The following is a 6,000-nucleotide window of genomic DNA, read 5'->3' on the forward strand; positions in this document are numbered from 1 at the left end:
TCACCGCGCTCCCCAGGAGCAAGTGTGTGGAAGGTGCCGCACGCCGCCCCCGGGGAAGAGAAGGAACGTTGGCCTTGGGGTCGGGAAACGCTCGGGAAGCAGGAGAGCGTGCCGTGGCACGAATAGCAGGCCTGTTGCAAGCCAAGTTTCCCCCGCTCCCTGTCCGGAGAGAAGGAAGCCTGGCTGCTAAGGAGACATGAGGGGAAGACTAGGGCAGGGGCGCATGCTCCACTCCGAGGAAGGAGTCTGGGCAGAAGGCAGGCCTGTCCTGTGCCTCTGGTCCCAAGGGGCCAGCATCTCCTTGGCCACCTGTGCCAAGGGCAGACGGGTTTGCCCCCAAAGGCCAAACCAGAACTCGCAGAAACAACCCCACGGAGAAACGGGTAGAGAGATGCCGTCTTCCCCCAAGATATGGCAGCGTTGTGTGTGGCAGGGGGTTTGCCTGGGAAGGAGTGCAGACAGTTCCCCACAGTTCCCCATCCCAGTGCACGGGCCGTGTGCAGGGATCCTGTCGCCTCCCATCTCCTGTGGTGAAGAGAGTGGCCTAGACCCCGAGTCTGCCTGAGCGCCAGAGCCAAAGGTAAAACCTTACATACGCCACTAGATGGTAATAGGCATACAGTGCCATGCTAGGCCACGCACGCTGCTGCAGGGATGTGACTGTGTCTGCTTAGTTCCTCTTAGCAAGGTGAACCGTGGGCGCGAACTTGGAACCCGGGAAAGCAAGGCCCAAGAGGCACCAGCTCTCCCGCGGCTCTTATTCCCTGCCGCGACAGAGCAAACGACCAAAGCCTGGCTGAGGAAGCATCAGGGAAGTGTGGTTCGCGCCAAGCTGAAAACCTCTGCGAAAGCACAGCAGTCCCTGGCAAGTTAGAGTCGGTTCTGTGGGCTGCTTTTGTTGCTAGCCTTAGCCTAGTATTCACAGCACGATGGGAGAAACCCGCATAGAGCGAAAGCCTCTCTGCCGGGCATCCCCTCTGGGAAAGCACAGCATTCTTTGGGAAATCAGAGTCCGGTCTGTGGGATGCTGCCTGCTGCTTGCCGGAGCTAGTCTCCACAACACGGTGTAGTAAACGCGCATGGAGCGAAATCCTCTTTGCCTGGGCACCCCTCTGCCTGAGAGAGAAGTGCGGTGGCACCGTGGAAGGAGCACGAAGGAAAGGGACACGTCTGTCACTGCAGAGCGACGGAAGCCTGGCTGCTAAGGAGACACGAGGGGAAGTTTAGGGCAGGGGAAAGGGCTCCACTCTGAGGAAGGAGTCATGACAGAAAGCATGCCTGTCCTGAGCCTTTGGGCCCAAGGAGCCAGCAACTCCTTGGCCACCTGTCCGTGGTGGAGACATGGGCTTGCCACCAGGCGCCTTCACTGAACTCGAGAAACAACTCCCAGAAAGAACTGGCCATCAGATGCCGTCTTCCTCCAGGATGTGGAGGCTTGGAGGAGGCATGGGTTTAAGGGGAAGGAGTGGGGACATTCCCCCAAAGCTCCCTATTCAGTGCACGGGCGATGTGCAAGGATCCTGTCACCTCTCCTTTCCTGTGGGTAAACCACTGGCCTAGTCCGCGAGTCCGCCTGAGTGCCAGAGTAAAAGGCCTAGCAATGCCTACACCGGGAGATGGTTGTGTGCATACAGTGCCATCCTAGGCTACTGCTCGGTTGTGGCTGTGTCTGCTTAGTTCGGCCTGGCAGGATGAACCCAGGACGCAAATATGGAGCCCAGGAAACAAGGCCCAAGAGACACCAGCTCTCCCGCAGCTCTTCTTCCCTGACGCGACTGAAGCCTTGCTGAGGAAGCAGCGGCGAACTGCTGTTTGCTCCAAGCCAAAGCCTCTGCGAAAGCACAGCATTCGCTGAGAAATGTTCTGCGGGCTGCTGCTGCTTGCCTGAGCCCAGTCTCTTGGTGGAGAATTCCGCAAACAACGAGGCCTCGTGCCGGGGCGTCTCCCGTGGGAAAGCACAGCATTCGTTGGGAAATCAGAGTTGGGTTTGGGGATGCTGCTGCTGCTTGCCTGAGCTAGTCCGCAGCACGGTGGAAGATACTCCCATGGAGCGAAATACTCTTTGCCCACTATCCCCTCTGCCTGAGAGATTAGCGTGGTCGCACACGTCTGACACCGCGCTCCCCAGGAGCAAGTGTGGGGAAGGCGCAGCACGCCGCCCCAGGGGAAGACAAGGAGCCATTGGCCTTGGGGTCGGGAAACGCTCGGGAAGCAGGATAGCCTGCCGTGGCACGAACTACAGGCCAGAGGCAAGGCAAGTGTCCCCTGCTCCCTGTGCGGAGAGATGGAAGCCTGGCTGCTAAGGAGACATGAGGAGACGACTAGGGCAGGGGCGCGTGCTCCACTCTGAGGAAGGAGTCTGGGCAGAAGGCAGGTCTGTCCTGTGCTTCAGGTCCCAAGCGGACAGCATCTTCTTGGCAACCTTTCCAAAGGGCAGATTTGGGCTTGCCCCCAGGTGCCATACCTGGAACTCGCAGAAACAACCCCATGGAGAAACGGGCAGACAGATGCCGTCTTCCACCAAGATGTGGTAGCGTTGTGGGTGGCAGAGGGTGTGCCGGGGAAGGAGAGGAGACAGTCCCCCACAGTTCCCCATCCCAGTGCTCGGGCCGTGTGCAGGAATCCTGTCGCCTCCTCCCTCCTTTGGTGAAGGAACTGGCCTAGACCCCGAGACTGCCTGAGCGCCGGGGCAAAGGGCAGACCCCTACCTAAGCCAGGAGATGGTAATAGGCATAGAGTGCCATGGTAGGCCACGCACGCTACGGCAGGGTTGTGACTGTGTCTGCTTAGTTCGGCTTAGCAAGTTGAACCCTGGGCGCGACCTTGGAGCTCGGGAAAGCAAGGCCCAAGAGGCACCGGCTCTTCCGCGGCTCTTATTCCCTGCCGCGACAGAGCGAACGACCAAAGCCTGGCTGAGGAAGCAGCAGGGAAGTGTGGTTCGCGCCAAGCTGAAAACCTCTGTGAAAGCACAGCAGTCCCTGGCAAGTCAGAGTCGGTTCTGTGGGCTGCTTTTGTTGCTAGCCTTAGCCAAGTATTCACAGCACGATGGGAGAAACCCGCATAGAGAGAAAGCCTCTCTGCCGGGCATCCCCTCTGGGAAAGCACAGCATTCTTTGGGAAATCAGAGTCGGTTCTGTCGGATGCTGCCTGCTGCTTGTCGGAGCTAGTCTCCAGAGCACGGTGTAATAAACCCGCAAAGAGCGAAATCCTCTTGGCCTGGGCATCCCCTCTGCCTGAGAGAGAAGCGCTGTGGCGCCTGGGAAAAGAGCCTAAAAGAAAGGCACACTTCTGTCACTGCAGAGCGACGGAAGCCTGGCTGCTAAGGAGACACGAGGGGAAGATTAGGGCAGGGGAAAGGGCTCCACTCTGAGGAAGGAGTCTGTGCAGAAAGCATGCCTGTCCTGAGCCTTTGGACTCAAACAGCCAGCAACTCCTTGGCCACCTGTCCGTGGTGGAGACATGGGCTTGCCACCAGGCGCCTACCCTGAACTGGAGAAACAACTCCCAGAAAGAACACGCCATCATATGCTGTCTTCCTCCAAGATGTCGAAGCTTGGAGGAGGCACGTGGTTTAAGGGTAGGAGTGGGAACAGTTCACCAAAACTCCCTATTCAATGCATGGGCGGTGTTCAGGGATCCTGTCACCTCTCCTTTCCAGGTTGGGAAAGCACTGGTCTAGCCCGCGAGTCTGCCAGAGCGCCAGAGTAAAAGGCCTAGCGATGCCTACACCGGGAGATGGTAGTGTGAATAGAGTGCCATCCTAGGCTACGCACGCTACTGCACGGTTGTGGCTGTGTCTGCTTAGTTCGGCCTGGCAGGGTGAAACCAGGACGCAAACATGGAGCCCGGGAAAGCAAGGCGCAAGAGGCACCAGCTCTCCCGCAGCTCTTCTTCCCTGATGTGACAGCTTTCCTGAGGAAGCAGCAGCGAAGTGTTGTTCGCTCCAAGCCAAAACCTCTGCGAAAGCAGACCATTCGCAGAGAAATATTCTGTGGGCTGCTGCTGCTTGCCTGAGCACAGTCTCGCGGTGGGAGAAACCCGCATACAGTGAAAGCCTTTTTGCGTGGGCATCTCCCCTGGGAAAGCAAGGTATTCATTGGGAAATCAGAGTGGGGTTAGGGGATGCCGCTGCTGCTTGCCTGAGCTAGTCTCCACAGCACGGTGGAAGATACCCGCATGGAGCGAAATACTCTTTGCCCAAGCATTCCCTCTGCCTGAGAGAGAAGCATGGTAACACACGTCTCTCACCGCGCTCCCCAGGAGCAAGTGTGTGGAAGGTGCCGCACGCCGCCCCCGGGGAAGAGAAGGAACGTTGGCCTTGGGGTCGGGAAACGCTCGGGAAGCAGGAGAGCGTGCCGTGGCACGAATAGCAGGCCTGTTGCAAGCCAAGTTTCCCCCGCTCCCTGTCCGGAGAGAAGGAAGCCTGGCTGCTAAGGAGACATGAGGGGAAGACTAGGGCAGGGGCGCATGCTCCACTCCGAGGAAGGAGTCTGGGCAGAAGGCAGGCCTGTCCTGTGCCTCTGGTCCCAAGGGGCCAGCATCTCCTTGGCCACCTGTGCCAAGGGCAGACGGGTTTGCCCCCAAAGGCCAAACCAGAACTCGCAGAAACAACCCCACGGAGAAACGGGTAGAGAGATGCCGTCTTCCCCCAAGATATGGCAGCGTTGTGTGTGGCAGGGGGTTTGCCTGGGAAGGAGTGCAGACAGTTCCCCACAGTTCCCCATCCCAGTGCACGGGCCGTGTGCAGGGATCCTGTCGCCTCCCATCTCCTGTGGTGAAGAGAGTGGCCTAGACCCCGAGTCTGCCTGAGCGCCAGAGCCAAAGGTAAAACCTTACATACGCCACTAGATGGTAATAGGCATACAGTGCCATGCTAGGCCACGCACGCTGCTGCAGGGATGTGACTGTGTCTGCTTAGTTCCTCTTAGCAAGGTGAACCGTGGGCGCGAACTTGGAACCCGGGAAAGCAAGGCCCAAGAGGCACCAGCTCTCCCGCGGCTCTTATTCCCTGCCGCGACAGAGCAAACGACCAAAGCCTGGCTGAGGAAGCATCAGGGAAGTGTGGTTCGCGCCAAGCTGAAAACCTCTGCGAAAGCACAGCAGTCCCTGGCAAGTTAGAGTCGGTTCTGTGGGCTGCTTTTGTTGCTAGCCTTAGCCTAGTATTCACAGCACGATGGGAGAAACCCGCATAGAGCGAAAGCCTCTCTGCCGGGCATCCCCTCTGGGAAAGCACAGCATTCTTTGGGAAATCAGAGTCCGGTCTGTGGGATGCTGCCTGCTGCTTGCCGGAGCTAGTCTCCACAACACGGTGTAGTAAACGCGCATGGAGCGAAATCCTCTTTGCCTGGGCACCCCTCTGCCTGAGAGAGAAGTGCGGTGGCACCGTGGAAGGAGCACGAAGGAAAGGGACACGTCTGTCACTGCAGAGCGACGGAAGCCTGGCTGCTAAGGAGACACGAGGGGAAGTTTAGGGCAGGGGAAAGGGCTCCACTCTGAGGAAGGAGTCATGACAGAAAGCATGCCTGTCCTGAGCCTTTGGGCCCAAGGAGCCAGCAACTCCTTGGCCACCTGTCCGTGGTGGAGACATGGGCTTGCCACCAGGCGCCTTCACTGAACTCGAGAAACAACTCCCAGAAAGAACTGGCCATCAGATGCCGTCTTCCTCCAGGATGTGGAGGCTTGGAGGAGGCATGGGTTTAAGGGGAAGGAGTGGGGACATTCCCCCAAAGCTCCCTATTCAGTGCACGGGCGATGTGCAAGGATCCTGTCACCTCTCCTTTCCTGTGGGTAAACCACTGGCCTAGTCCGCGAGTCCGCCTGAGTGCCAGAGTAAAAGGCCTAGCAATGCCTACACCGGGAGATGGTTGTGTGCATACAGTGCCATCCTAGGCTACTGCTCGGTTGTGGCTGTGTCTGCTTAGTTCGGCCTGGCAGGATGAACCCAGGACGCAAATATGGAGCCCAGGAAACAAGGCCCAAGAGACACCAGCTCTCCCGCAG

This window comes from Mustela lutreola, chromosome 14 (genome assembly GCF_030435805.1).
Source record: "Mustela lutreola isolate mMusLut2 chromosome 14, mMusLut2.pri, whole genome shotgun sequence".
In the NCBI taxonomy this organism is placed as follows: Eukaryota; Metazoa; Chordata; class Mammalia; order Carnivora; family Mustelidae; genus Mustela; species Mustela lutreola.